General features: G+C 48.8%; 1 long non-coding RNA gene across 1 annotated transcript; it reads right to left on the bottom strand.

The window, feature by feature from the left end:
• Positions 1–3915: 3915 nt before the first annotated feature.
• LOC133347886 (uncharacterized) lies at positions 3916–7453 on the bottom strand. Its single transcript, XR_009755755.1, has 3 exons — positions 7337–7453; positions 5130–5218; positions 3916–4087 (listed from the first exon to the last, which is right to left on the bottom strand). It is a non-coding gene; the product is annotated as an uncharacterized LOC133347886 (long non-coding RNA).
• Positions 7454–15514: the final 8061 nt, after the last annotated feature.

The following is a 15514-nucleotide window of genomic DNA, read 5'->3' as shown; positions in this document are numbered from 1 at the left end:
AAAAAGTCTATTAAGTAGAACGTGTTGTCTATATTTATTTAAAGTTGCGCATTTTGATGTGACGTCACATTTCTCACCCCCCCCCCCTCGTCACAAATGTCTGACCCCCCCCCCCCAGGTGCGTGACGTCATTTATGGACGGCCCCTTAATCAAGTAAGAAACATGGTTTGATGCTGCGACGTTGATAGTGGTGCAAAAATAACTCCGACAACATTAATAACACTGCCTTAAAGAGGGACAATTTAAAATAGGCAACGTTTTGAGCAATGGCTCTTCGTGTTAGGTAGAAGTACCATTGCCCAAATCAACGCTGACAATTTTCAAATTATAGACGAGTGGTAATAAAAGGGGCTGGGCAAGTTTGGAGTTGAGCAGGGCACGTCGCAAGAATTTAGGATGCCCGGTGGTCGAGACTAACGACAAAGTGGTGGACAAAGTGGTGGACAAAGGAGTGAGCCCACCCAAGAGACGTCCACCAGGGGTGGACGTGTCAGATAGGCTCGCATGTAGGAGTCAGCTGGTATGTTGAATCGCGCGACAATGTGGAGAAGTCTTTATTCTGATGATGCTCTTACTTTTTGAATTGTAATGTAAAACCCAAGCATTAAGTTGTAATTGGGTAATTGAAACCAGTCTAAATTATACGTATTACCACACTTTCATTCCATAAGGTTTACATTATCAGATCTAGTTAAGTACAAAAAAAGACGTTAGGATTTTCATATCTCTGCCACATTCGGAACAATAAAGTACAGAAATAAAAGTTGCAACGGGATATTGTATATTTTCAAAGCAGTACAAATACGACATGTAAATAAAATAGAAAACTATATCAATGGATTGTATAAATAAATAAATGGTTATTTGCCTTTCATTATAAAGCTTCTGGCACACAAGTCAGTTATCTTAATGCTACTCATTCTGGTAAAGGATAATGCCGATACGTTTTTTTAATATACATTTTATATACAAAATATTGCAATATGAAAGGTGCTGTGGAAAAGAAAAAATATTTCAACGGGTTAAGGTGTGTACTTTATCATTAACCTGATATTAGAACAATTACTGTGAACTTAAACGGTCGCCAGATAACGATTCAAGCTTCATCCTCAACTCATTAACGAGACATTGATTTCTCTCCAGCTCATTAGAGATCTTTGTGCATGTGGTATGCAAACGCTGTTCTCTGAGTTCTGCATTCCTCAGCTTTTTAGCTAAGAAATCTCTTTGCTCCTCCACAATTTGCAACGTTTTTTTCATCTTGTCAATACTGCGTATTGCATATTGATGGTCCTGCACACATACGTGAAGAAAATATATATTTTAAATGTCAAACCTCAAAAGACTTTGAATGTGTGCACATGCAATGGAATCAAGAGAGAAAGAAAGGCGCAGCTTTCAAAGCTCATTAAAGGCATCTGCGATGCCCTTTGTTTTTTGTTGTTTGTCTCATTGTTTTGTTATGCCCCTTTCAGTTTTCCCCATTTTTTGCGCACGTAATTTTGTATATTTCTCTTTTATTAAGGCGCTTTGGGGTGCTGCGGCATTGAAGCGGTTGATAAATGCAAATCCTTCACCTTATCCATAAGTAAACAAATACAGCTGTGTGCATGCGTAAATACAGCATGGATTTAAAGTCAAAACATTTATTACATAATGAGGTTTTGAGGCACAGAATGTACGTAAAACGGGTTTGCCATATGTTGAATGCATTCAGTGTTGGATGAAACTGTAGATCCAATTTAAATGTTACCAAGTAGGGTTGCAGCAATAAATTGCCTCCCCCAAACATCAATTTGTTATGATTCAGGTTTGTCATTCGATGCAGGAATCAACATTTAATTTTTTTATCGGTTCACCATCTCGTTTGCATTTGAACATTGTTGTTCACTCCAGTGGACTGTTATCTTAGCGTATTAGTTTCATAAATATAAAAACATAAATTCTTATACAATTCGAGGCATGTATTTTATCAGTATTAATTGATGCATGACTTTACAACCAGATTACCAAGCAAACTCCAAGTCATGGATAGCATGTGGGAAACATCATTTCATTGCAATTGAGTCATCTCAAAATGGGAACAAATTGTGGAGTATTAAAAAATATTTATATATATATTAATATAAAATTAATAAACTAAAAAAGAGGCACGTTAAAGCATACATGTTCTATTCAAGCTGTTCTAATAATTTGGGGAGACTAAAATGAAAGAAGCAGATAAACTTTAAGTTTGCATGTATTTACCAGATATACAGAGGGCAATATATTGTCTTCAGGTGGAGAGATAATGACTTGCTCACAATTCACGTCTGCTCGTGTCTTCCGTGGCTTGAATTCTTGGATCTGGATGTAACCAAAACATAAAAGTTGTCTCAAAAGTGAAAATGCTCCTGAGCATCAGATTCCCATTTTCAGCATTGATGGGTTGTTTTATTACATACTAGCAGGTGTACCCGTTCCTCGCACGTAAATTAATAGTTTAGTCCAAGTATATTATATCCATTATTTCCCCCCCACCCAGCCGCGCATTCGTGCGGGATACACGGCCGACGCGGAGAATTGGGGGGGATGCGTGACGTCAGCAGCCACACCGCGTGACGCTGCCGCATGCGGGTGACATCACAGATGTGACGTCACCGCTCACTTCCCAGGCAATATATTATATATCCATTATTCCCCCTCAAAATACAAAGTCTATTTTTATACTGTTTACATTGTGCAGGAAGTACCTGGCGTTGCCCGGGGGAAAAATATATTTCAAAACTTGTCTTCTCTTAAAAACATAACATATACATACACTAAGCTATTGTCAAAGCCCGGCGTGCCGTTTGTCTGTCCATTTGTCTGTCATCAAAACTATAAAAGGCTTGCAGAAGTCCAAAGTTATAGAAAGTGGGGGGTAAATAGTTGATCTAAAAGGTTTCCGAAAAATGTCGACCCCCCGCACCCTCAAAAAATGTTTTTACCCCCGCGTGGGCGGAGCTAGAGATGGTATTTGTACGTAAATGTTAGAGATTAGCATGTCAATGTGAGACGGCTCCAGCAACCAGCGGTTGTGCCAATGAGAAGATTAGCATGTCAATGTCAGAGAACCGGGCAACAAGAACAAAAAACTCGCAAGAGCAACTACGAGGAGAGAGACCAGTATGTCAACGAGAGATACACATGGAGAGAGAGACACAGAGAGAGAGAGACACACACACAGAGGGACAACCCACAGAGAGAGATATCCACATAGTGTTGGTCTACAATATTGTCCCTGACATCCTTGGAGAGCTCTTTGGTCTTGGCCATGGTGGAGAGTTTGGAATCTGATTGATTGATTGCTTCTGTGAACAGGTGTCTTTTATACAGGTAACAAGCTGAGATTAGGAACACTCCCTTTAAGAGTGTGCTCCTAATCTCAGCTCGTTACCTGTATAAAAGACACCTGGGAGCCAGACATTTTTCTGATTGAGAGGGGGTCAAATACTTATTTCCCTCATTAAAATGCAAATCAATTTATAACATTTTTGACATGCGTTTTTCTGGATTTTGTTGTTATTCTGTCTCTCACTGTTCAAATAAACCTACCATTAAAATTATAGACTGATCATTTCTTTGTCAGTGGGCAAACGTACAAAATCAGCAGGGGATCAAATACTTTTTTCCCTCACTGTATCTGGATGGCTTCATGAAGAAATCTCTGATGATAGCCGGTGAATAGCGCTGGCTCACCCCCGGGCTTATCGTGTGGTATCTGGGTACTTTTTTGAAATGTGAACCCCACAGTTTGTGAGTTAACAGCGTCGCAAGTTGCGTACACAGACGGACAGAGAGACAGACACACAGACAGACAAAAATGACTTTTCTAGGTAAGATTACATCAAAGTACATACCTTCAGGTGAGGTGGGAAGTCAAATTCTGTGGGTACGGCATTGTCCCTCAGTCGAACAGTTTGCCCAGTCTTGTCAAACATGTCCAATTTAAAATGTTTGCTGCACAAACAGCTACTTTTACTTGGTTCCCAGAGCTTTTTATCTGGAGTCTGTCGGCGAACAGCTATCCTCCACTGTTTTCTTCGAAACGGATCCTTTGGAAAACTAAACATTAACAAACAGAATTACAAATAAAACACTTGCACGAGGTGTAGTTGTTAAAATAACGTAACAGGTGAGGTTATGGTATACGTTGTGCGCATATTGGCGCCACCTAGTGGCAACCGTGTCGAAATTTAGAAATCGTTCAACCCTTTGTTGAGTAGTTCCGATGGACGTACTCGTAGACGGAGGTAAGTTAAGGGCTTCCGCCAGGGTTTATTAAAGCTGTTACAATATTACACATGGTACACAACTCCCAGGGGCTAGGGGTCCTACTCTGAGTCCGGGTCCCTGCCGGCTAGCTCCGGTCTCTCTCTCTCTCGTGTCGGATCGTGGACTCTGCCGGCTCCACCGACCGGAGAGAGAAGCACCTCTACGGCTACCACCGGCTTCTCCCCAGACTCCCTATTCGATCCCTCTCTCTACACCTGGTTCCCTCTTCACCCTGCTTACTTTACCCATTCCCACAATGACCCCGCTTACGTCACACGGGGTATCCCTTAAGTACCCTAGGAGACGTGACGTCATGTGCACTGTCCAGCGCACGTGACCCCACGTCCCGTGACGTCATCGCACTGGACAGCGCACACGACGCCACTACTCTCCTCTACTCCTCTACACCTGTGTCACAATTGGCTCAGGGTAGATGTTGCGGTACTTTAGACCCTATCTCAGAAAAACGAGAGGAGAAATTTTACCAATGGATATTCCTACACTTTGCCCTCTTTTTGTATCTAATTGATGCATATGTATGAGGGTTGTGTGCCAAGATGTGTGGCCAAGACCATTCAAGGTGATGAATAGATTTGTGTACGGTAGAACCCAGAGCAAACTCATCCTCACGATGGGGTGACACCTCTAAGCCCCATGAATACAACACCTGGTAAGCCCTAAGTATCAATCAGATTCAATCCTGCTTGGCATCAGAGTTGACGAATGTAGGCACTTTTGTAGTGGTTAATGTTTGTTCACCATGTGTTTAAAAAAGTGTTGCCAAGTTATTTTATATTTCAGAGTTGGGAAAAAGTGCAAACGGTGCTGTTACCCGTGAAAGGTGATACCCCTCATGAACGAATCTCTGCTTCGCTCCTCCGGACATTTAATCGCAGCACAGGTTGTAGGCATGGCAGATACCTACAGATTATAAAACAACAGAAAGAGAACACGTGTAAAATTATTCCACTTTTGAGAAAACATTGTAACAAATGTTTCAGGCAAGATTTTGTACCTTCAAAGCAAAGGTGGCTCTGCGGCAGAGCGAGCGGCTCGCAAACGCAATGTTTGCGAGGTCACATCGTGGTTCGGGGGATAACTCGGCCCATCAGCCCTCCGGGTCGATAACGTGAGTACCACTTTCTGGGGAAGTCAACAGCATAATTTTCCTATGGATAAACTAGCCCTCGTCAAAGGAGAGTGGAATTTCCACCACTTACTCAGGGCTGTAGATGGGAGACTAGCATCAATTTCTCAATGCTAATTTTAATAGGAAATCACTTCGAATTCGAAACATGCATTTACAACCAAAGATTCCACACAATTCACACATTTCACTTGGTCCAGGAATTATTTAAATGACATACACATTTTTAATTACTTAAATGTCGATTTAAAGCTTTCGTGACTGTAGGGATTCATCTTCTTGGTTCTTTCGGTAAAGTCACGTAGAAGGGAAAATAATAAAATGAAAACATAAAATAAAACTAAAAAAAAGATGTTATTGTTTTATTATTTTATTATTTCCCTTCTACGTGACTTTACCGAAATAACCAAGGATATACTTAAATGTATTTTGTTTTCGTGGAACCTAAAACAGTTGTTTCTATTGGGATAACACATCTGGTTTTATACCCTTCACCCGTACCCCACAATACTAACAGCAGCACCACTCTCTATCCCTTCCCCCTAGGTAAGATGGCGTTCTTATTTACACATCCACGTGATGCCACATCTACTGCTCCACATCTACGGTCATAGTTTTTTTTTAAAGTAGTTTGAACGTTCATAAATATTTATTCTTTAGTAGTAATATTACACAAGCAATACTACCCTTTCCATTTTTGCGATTTTAGCAAACAATATTGCAATATTTTACCATGCAATATTACAATACTGTATCCCATTATTTTGCCTAAAAAAGTACCACTGTGTAGGCATATATACTCTCCGCATTTAAAAATATTTATATTTTACACAACCTATCAGCTGTACGGCCTTCGGGGAGTGCGTAATTTCAGTAGCGTTGTTTCAAGACGAGAAAACTCTCTAAGACCAGTTTGTAGGGATGGACCCTGAAGTTTGTAGGGATGGACCCTGAAGTTTGTAGGGATGGACCCTGAAGTTTGTAGGTATGGACCCTGAAGTTTGTAGGGATGGACCCTGAAGTTTGTAGGGATGGACCCTGAAGTTTGTAGGGATGGACCCTGAAGTTTGTAGGTATGGACCCTGAAGTTTGTAGGGATGGACCCTGAAGTTTGTAGGGATGGACCCTGAAGTTTGTAGGGATGGACCCTGAAGTTTGTAGGGATGGACCCTGAAGTTTGTAGGGATGGACGCTCGTCCCCACCTTTGGAATGTGGAATTTCAACGACTGCCTCTCGGCTGTCAACAAATCAGCACCGCCTCAATGCTCATTTGAGCAGTAAATAATGGACATTAAGCGGTAATGTTGATATAAATAATGGACATTAAGCGGTAATGTTGATATAAATAACGGAACGCAAATAATGCGTTGAAATCGCCGCACAAGCTCACACGTCCGTTGCAATATTTACGTTAAAATATACTTAAATCGCACGCAAACGCTATTCAATTTCAACAAAAAATGTAACACGTGGACATAAAATAACAATTGCCTAAAGCGACACGGGCAATTCGAGTTAATCGAGACCCGATTCGATTCGCGACTCGGAATCGATACAATAAAACCAAAACAGTTAATGGATTATTCGCTTGATCGTAACATCAATAACACAGCATTGTAAACGTGATAGTTGTTGTTGTGTGTGTGTGTGTGCGACGACCGCCACTGTTACGAATATTGGCCGCATGATCACTGCGCCCCCTGACAACAACGACGACGACGACGATAACATGGCGAGCCCGATCCGCGCGCGGCTTCAAGTCAAAGCGAGTCGCAAAACAGCACAGGCAACCCTCCTACTAAAGTTAGCGTCAACATCGCGTGTCGTGAACCCGCTCAACCAGTTAAAACCCCCGTCTCTCGGTCCTTCTCGACGCCTTCGAATCCGTTACCATCTGTTGCCCCCTTGAACAGCGCCGCTTCAACTTCACCCCTCAGCCAACATGGCCGCCACATTTACATACAGCTCCACGGGGGGGGTGGGGCGTCACCCATGTGGGCGTGGCCCATCCGGGGCCTTCGGAGACGTCACGCAACGAGGGGAGGGGGGTAGTCACTTGGGGGCCGTCCGTTAATGACGTCACGCAACGAGGGGAGGGGGGGAGTCACTTGGGGGCCGTCCGTTAATGACGTCACGCATCTAGAGGGGGGGGGGGGTCAGACATCTGTGACGAGGTGCGGGGGGGGGGTGAGAAATGTGACGTCACATAAAAATGCTCAACTTTAAATAAACATAGACAACACGTTCTACTTAATTAAATACACTTTTTAATACATTTCTTCTCCTGCAACATCAGCGCCACATTAAATACGTACTACAATGACAATAGTTTAAAGCGATTTGAAGCATGTTTTATATTTTTTGAGGGGGGGGGGCAGAGCTTTGTGACGTCATATTTGAGGGGGGTCTGGCTTTTTGCGGCGCCGTGTGACGAAGGGGGGGGGGGTCAAAAATCCTCCAAAGTCGCGTGACGTCATTTATGGACGGCCCCTTGGCCACGACCCCCCCCCCCCCTAACAGAATGTTTATCCTTCAGGAATCCCGATAAGCTGTAAAGGGGCCGCCCATAAATGACGTCACGCGATTTTGGACGATTCCCCCCCCCCTTTCGTCACACGGCGTCACAAAAAGTGAGACCCCCCTCAAATGTGACGTCATAAAGCTCTGCCCCCCCCCCCCCCCCATAACCATATTTCCATTTTGAAAATAAAACATGCTTCAAATCGCTTTAAACTATTGTCATTGCAGTGCGTATTTAATGTGGCGCTGCACTCTGGTGTTGTAGGAAAAAACATTTATCAAAAAGTCTATTTAATGCAGTAGAACGTGTTGTCTATATTTATTTAAAGTTGCGCATTTTGATGTGACGTCACGTTTCTCAAACCCCCCCGCACCTCGTCACATCGTCACAGATGTCTGACCCCCCCCCCCTAGGTGCGTGACGTCATTTATGGACGGCCCCTTACAACAAAATTATCCCCCGTAATATCCTGTAACAAGGCTGTTCATAGTTCGGTGCTGTTCGCGAGCAGCACCGAACTATGGAGGCCGGCACGGGGCACGAGGAGTTCGGTGGCCAGCACCACGCCCGGCCGCCTTTGTCTCCCCTAGTGGCGATGCTTACCACACACTGCACCAGGTGCTCATTTGAGGCGGAGTCGCCCTTAGGGGCCATCCATTTAGTAGGTACGCAAACATCTGTCAATACTTGACCCCTCCCCCCTCCCTGTACGCACGCGGACTTTTACACCCCCCCCCCCCCCGAATCCTATAGAACAGCCGATATTTAATCCACGCAGAAACGATCGAACATTAAAAATATTAACGTGTTTAAGCAAACAGATAGTCCACCGCCGGACTATCTAACTCATTTGAAGGCCAAGTTAGACAAATTATTATCGAAGCTTCTCCCCCCCCCCCCTGTTTACTATGCGTACATTGTCAGTAGACCCCCCCCCCCCGCCATTCGCAAGCTACGGATTTGGGTGAACCCCCCCTCCCCCCTCCATGCGTACGTACTAAATGGATGCCTCCTTAGGGGAAGGCCCATTATCGGTGCAGATAATCGTCGGTAGTGTCGGTGGCTGTGAGCGGGAATCGAACTCGAGCTGTCCGAGTTCGTGGCTCCGACGTAGCGCTAACCGCCCCCCCCACCACCCGTGCCCCCCCCCCACCACCCGTGCCCCCCCCCCACCACCCGTGCCCCCCCCCCACTACCCGTGCCCCCCCACCACCACCCGTGCCCCCCCACCACCCGTGCCCCCCCCACCACCCGTGCCCCCCCCCACCACCCGTGCCCCCCCCCACCACCCGTGCCCCCCCCCACCACCACCCGTGCAACCCCCCACCATTCGGCGGGGTGCCGGTCACGTGATTATAAAGAGAGAGGAGGGGAGGGGGCAGCGGGAGATTTTGGGGTCGCCCCCCGCCCCTCCAGCTCGCGTCACGTGGCGAGTCGGCGTCACGCGTCACGTGGCGAGTTGGCGTCACGCGTCACGTGGCGAGTCGGCGTCACGCGTCACGTGGCGAGTCGGCGTCACGCGTCGACGCGCCACGTGATTGAGCCCCTTCTCGATTCGAATTGGCAGCTGGCAGTAGCGCGGCTGTGACTGCACAGAGGAGGGCTGCCTGGTTGGTGGGGTTGGTGGTGCAGGCAGTGATAGAGAAGGGAAACTGGCACTCTTTGGACACAATATGTAGGATGTTGACTTAAAGCTTTCGTGACTGCAGGAATTCATTCTTTGGGTCTGTCGGTAAAGTCACGTGGATAAGTTCAAAGAAAATGAGAAAAACGACGTTTCCATCACAACACAAGCGTTCGTCATCAGGAAGAAAAATAACGCTTGTGTTGCGATCGAAACGTAGTTTTTTGTTATTTTTTAATAAAAAAATTTATTTGAAACTATCTACGTGACTTTACAGAAAGACCCAAAGAATATATGTATCATGGGAAACGACAGGAACGTTTCAAGTGTTGTTGTTCGGGGGAAGAAAAGAAACGGAAGGAATTGGAATGAGAGGAAGACCTAACAGAGAATGGGCTCGATGACGACATCAGACGAGATCGATGCCGGACAAGATGTGGCCACTACTTGAGCACATTGGCACAAATGCAAGAGGGGAAAGTGCAGCGGACATACCTGTCAACCCCTTGTCAGTGCCTACCGTATTACAGACCAAGTCGGACCTCGTTGGTCACCCCGTGTCGTTATCGCAAGGGAGAAACACAAACAAATATTAAAAAAAACATTTTGCCCGTATTGAAACAGCTGTACGCCGTATCGACCTCAAAACTCAATTTCCCCGTACAAGAATTTGGGGTAAACCGTATGGGCTGACAGCTATGAGTGCATAATAAAGGCTTTTTTGATCACGTAATGTGTCGCTAAACCCGCCACCACCCGACACAGCAAATTAGTAACGTTTGTCAGACGTCGTCTTTCGCGAGCAATATGTCAGGTGGTGGCGGGTTTAACGACACATTGTATTACGGTTTGTCACGTAAACATAACGTGCCAATTCGTTACTGGTACAGCAACACACCGGTGTGTTAGGAGAGCAAACCCACAACATTTACAATCTGTAATTACAACCGGCATCATCAGGCGGACAGACAGATTGCCACCCCGCCCCCATGGACCACGATGACGACGCCGATTGGTCGCCTCGGCGGTCACGTGGGTACCGCACGCTCCTACGAGCCGCGTGGTTTGCGCGACCGCAGCCAATAGAAGCGCGCCGCACGGCGATCCGTTGTAGGGTTTTAGTGAGGCGCGCCGATCCGTTGTAGGGTTTTAGTGAGGCGCGCCGATCCGTTGTAGGGTTTTAGTGAGGCGCGCCGATCCGTTGTAGGGTTTTAGTGAGGCGCGCCGATCCGTTGTAGGGTTTTAGTGAGGCGCGCCGATCCGTTGTAGGGTTTTAGTGAGGCGCGCCGATCCGTTGTAGGGTTTTAGTGAGGCGCGCCGATCCGTTGTAGGGTTTGTGTGAGGCGCGCCGATCCGTTGTAGGGTTTTAGTGAGGCGCGCCGATCCGTTGTAGGGTTTGTGTGAGGCGCGCCGATCCGTTGTAGGGTTTTAGTGAGGCGCGCCGATCCGTTGTAGGGTTTGTGTGAGGCGCGCCGATCCGTTGTAGGGTTTTAGTGAGGCGCGCCGATCCGTTGTAGGGTTTGTGTGAGGCACGCCGATCCGTTGTAGGGTTTTAGTGAGGCGCGCCGATCCGTTGTAGGGTTTGTGTGAGGCACGCCGATCCGTTGTAGGGTTTGTGTGAGGCGCGCCGATCCGTTGTAGGGTTTGTGTGAGGCGCGCCGATCCGTTGTAGGGTTTTAGTGAGGCGCGCCGATCCGTTGTAGGGTTTGTGTGAGGCGCGCCGATCCGTTGTAGGGTTTGTGTGAGGCGCGCCGATCCGTTGTAGGGTTTTAGTGAGGCGCGCCGATCCGTTGTAGGGTTTGTGTGAGGCGCGCCGATCCGTTGTAGGGTTTTAGTGAGGCGCGCCGATCCGTTGTAGGGTTTGTGTGAGGCGCGCCGATCCGTTGTAGGGTTTTAGTGAGGCGCGCCGATCCGTTGTAGGGTTTGTGTGAGGCACGCCGATCCGTTGTAGGGTTTTAGTGAGGCGCGCCGATCCGTTGTAGGGTTTGTGTGAGGCGCGCCGATCCGTTGTAGGGTTTGTGTGAGGCGCGCCGATCCGTTGTAGGGTTTGTGTGAGGCGCGCAGATCCGTTGTAGGGTTTGTGTGAGGCACGCCGATCCGTTGTAGGGTTTGTGTGAGGCACGCCGATCCGTTGTAGGATTTGTGTGAGGCACGCCGATCCGTTGTAGGTTTTGTGTGAGGCGCGCAGATCCGTTGTAGGGTTTGTGTGAGGCACGCCAATCCGTTGTAGGTTTTGTGTGAGGCGTGCCGATCCGTTGTAGGGTTTTAGTGAGGCGCGCCGATCTGCTGTAGGGTTTGTGTGAGGCACGCCGATCCGTTGTAGGGTTTGTGTGAGGCGTGCCGATCCGTTGTAGGGTTTTAGTGAGGCGCGCCGATCTGCTGTAGGGTTTTAGTGAGGCGCGCCAATCCGCTGTAGGGTTTTAATGAGGCGCGCCGATCCGTTGTAGGGTTTGTGTGAGGCGCGCCGATCTGTTGTAGGGTTTTAGTGAGGCGCCGATCTGTTGTAGGGTTTTAGTGAGGCGCGCCGATCCGTTGTAGGGTTTTAGTGAGGCGCGCCAATCCGCTGTAGGGTTTTAGTGAGGCGTGCCGATCCGTTGTAGGGTTTTAGTGAGGCGCGCCGATCCGCTGTAGGGTTTTAGTGAGGCGCGCCGATCCGTTGTAGGGTTTGTGTGAGGCGTGTCGATCTGTTGTAGGGTTTTAGTGAGGCGCGCCGATCCGCTGTAGGGTTTTAGTGAGGCGCGCCGATCCGCTGTAGGGTTTTAGTGAGGCGTGCCGATCCGTTGTAGGGTTTTAGTGAGGCGCGCCGATCCGTTGTAGGGTTTGTGTGAGGCGCGCCGATCTGTTGTAGGGTTTTAGTGAGGCACGCCGATCTGTTGTAGGGTTTTAGTGAGGCGCGCCGATCCGTTGTAGGGTTTTAGTGAGGCGCGCCAATCCGCTGTAGGGTTTTAGTGAGGCGTGCCGATCCGTTGTAGGGTTTTAGTGAGGCGCGCCGATCCGCTGTAGGGTTTTAGTGAGGCGCGCCGATCCGTTGTAGGGTTTGTGTGAGGCGCGCCGATCCGTTGTAGGGTTTGTGTGAGGCGCGCCGATCCGTTGTAGGGTTTGTGTGAGGCGCGCCGATCCGTTGTAGGGTTTGTGTGAGGCGCGCCGATCCGTTGTAGGGTTTGTGTGAGGCGCGCAGATCCGTTGTAGGGTTTGTGTGAGGCACGCCGATCCGTTGTAGGGTTTGTGTGAGGCACGCCGATCCGTTGTAGGATTTGTGTGAGGCACGCCGATCCGTTGTAGGTTTTGCGTGAGGCGCGCAGATCCGTTGTAGGGTTTGTGTGAGGCACGCCAATCCGTTGTAGGTTTTGTGTGAGGCGTGCCGATCCGTTGTAGGGTTTTAGTGAGGCGCGCCGATCTGCTGTAGGGTTTGTGTGAGGCACGCCGATCCGTTGTAGGGTTTGTGTGAGGCGTGCCGATCCGTTGTAGGGTTTTAGTGAGGCGCGCCGATCTGCTGTAGGGTTTTAGTGAGGCGCGCCAATCCGCTGTAGGGTTTTAATGAGGCGCGCCGATCCGTTGTAGGGTTTGTGTGAGGCGCGCCGATCTGTTGTAGGGTTTTAGTGAGGCGCCGATCTGTTGTAGGGTTTTAGTGAGGCGCGCCGATCCGTTGTAGGGTTTTAGTGAGGCGCGCCAATCCGCTGTAGGGTTTTAGTGAGGCGTGCCGATCCGTTGTAGGGTTTTAGTGAGGCGCGCCGATCCGCTGTAGGGTTTTAGTGAGGCGCGCCGATCCGTTGTAGGGTTTGTGTGAGGCGTGTCGATCTGTTGTAGGGTTTTAGTGAGGCGCGCCGATCCGCTGTAGGGTTTTAGTGAGGCGCGCCGATCCGCTGTAGGGTTTTAGTGAGGCGTGCCGATCCGTTGTAGGGTTTTAGTGAGGCGCGCCGATCCGTTGTAGGGTTTGTGTGAGGCGCGCCGATCTGTTGTAGGGTTTTAGTGAGGCACGCCGATCTGTTGTAGGGTTTTAGTGAGGCGCGCCGATCCGTTGTAGGGTTTTAGTGAGGCGCGCCAATCCGCTGTAGGGTTTTAGTGAGGCGTGCCGATCCGTTGTAGGGTTTTAGTGAGGCGCGCCGATCCGCTGTAGGGTTTTAGTGAGGTGCGCCGATCCGTTGTAGGGTTTGTGTGAGGCGTGCCGATCTGTTGTAGGGTTTTAGTGAGGCGCGCCGATCCACTGTAGGGTTTTAGTGAGGCGCGCCGATCCGCTGTAGGGTTTTAGTGAGGCGTGCCGATCCGTTGTAGGGTTTTAGTGAGGCGCGCCGATCCTTTGTAGGGTTTGTGTGAGGCGCGCCGATCCGTTGTAGGGTTTTAGTGAGGCGCGCCAATCCGTTGTAAGGTTTTAATGAGACGCGCTGATCCGTTGTAGGGTTTTAATGAGACGCGCCAATCCGTTGTAGGGTTTTAGTGAGACGCGCTGATCCGTTGTAGGGTTTTAGTGAGACGCGCTGATCCTTTGTAGGGTTTTAGTGAGGCACGCCTATCCGTTGTAGGGTTTTAGTGAGGCGCGCCAATCCGTTGTAGGGTTTTAGTGAGGCGCGCCGATCCGTTGTAGGGTTTGTGTGAGGCACGCCGATCCGTTGTAGGGTTTGTGTGAGGCGCGCCGATCCGTTGTAGGGTTTTAGTGAGGCGCGCTAATCCGTTGTAAGGTTTTAGTGAGACGCGCTGATCCGTTGTAGGGTTTTAGTGAGGCGCGCCGATCCGTTGTAGGGTTTTAGTGAGGCGCGCCGATCCGTTGTAGGGTTTTAGTGAGGCGCGCCGATCCGTTGTAGGGTTTTAGTGAGACGCGCTGATCCGTTGTAGGGTTTTAGTGAGGCACGCCGATCCGTTGTAGGGTTTTAGTGAGGCGCGCCAATCCGTTGTAAGGTTTTAGTGAGACGCGCTGATTCGTTGTAGGGTTTTAGTGAGGCGCGCCGATCCGTTGTAGGGTTTTAGTGAGGCGCGCCAATCCGTTGTAGGGTTTTAGTGAGACGCGCTGATCCGTTGTAGGGTTTTAGTGAGGCGTGCCGATCTGTTGTAGGGTTTTAGTGAGGCGCGCTGATCCGTTGTAGGGTTTTAGTGAGGCGCGCCGATCCGCTGTAGGGTTTTAGTGAGGCGCGCCGATCCTTTGTAGGGTTTGTGTGAGGCGCGCCGATCCGTTGTAGGGTTTTAGTGAGGCGCGCCGATCTGTTGTAGGGTTTTAGTGAGGCGCGCCGATCCGTTGTAGGGTTTGTGTGAGGCACGCCGATCCGTTGTAGGGTTTTAGTGAGGCGCGCCAATCAGTTGTAGGGTTTTAGTGAGGCGCGCCGATCCGTTGTAGGGTTTTAGTGAGACGCGCTGATCCGTTGAAGGGTTTTAGTGAGACGCGCTGATCCGTTGTAGGGTTTTAGTGAGGCACGCCTATCCGTTGTAAGGTTTTAGTGAGGCGCGCCAATCCGTTGTAGGGTTTTAGTGAGGCGCGCCGATCCGTTGTAAGGTTTTAGTGAGACGCGCTGATCCGTTGTAGGGTTTTAGTGAGGCACGCCTATCCGTTGTAGGGTTTTAGTGAGGCGCGCCAATCCGTTGTAGGGTTTTAGTGAGGCGCGCCAATCCGTTGTAAGGTTTTAGTGAGACGCGCTGATCCGTTGTAGGGTTTTAGTGAGACGCGCTGATCCGTTGTAGGGTTTTAGTGAGGCACGCCGATCCGTTGTAGGGTTTTAGTGAGACGCGCTGATCTTTTGTAGGGTTTTAGTGAGGCACGCCTATCCGTTGTAGGGTTTTAGTGAGGCGCGCCAATCCGTTGTAGGGTTTTAGTGAGGCGCGCCGATCCGTTGTAGGGTTTGTGTGAGGCACGCCGATCCGTTGTAGGGTTTTAGTGAGGCGCGCCGATCCGTTGTAGGGTTTTAGTGAGGCGCGCCGATCCGTTGTAGGGTTTTAGT

This window comes from Lethenteron reissneri, chromosome 26 (assembly GCF_015708825.2).
Source record: "Lethenteron reissneri isolate LAM-NWPU_2019-01 chromosome 26, ASM1570882v1, whole genome shotgun sequence".
Taxonomy (NCBI): domain Eukaryota; kingdom Metazoa; phylum Chordata; class Hyperoartia; order Petromyzontiformes; family Petromyzontidae; genus Lethenteron; species Lethenteron reissneri.
This window is presented reverse-complemented; position numbering and strand designations above follow the sequence as displayed.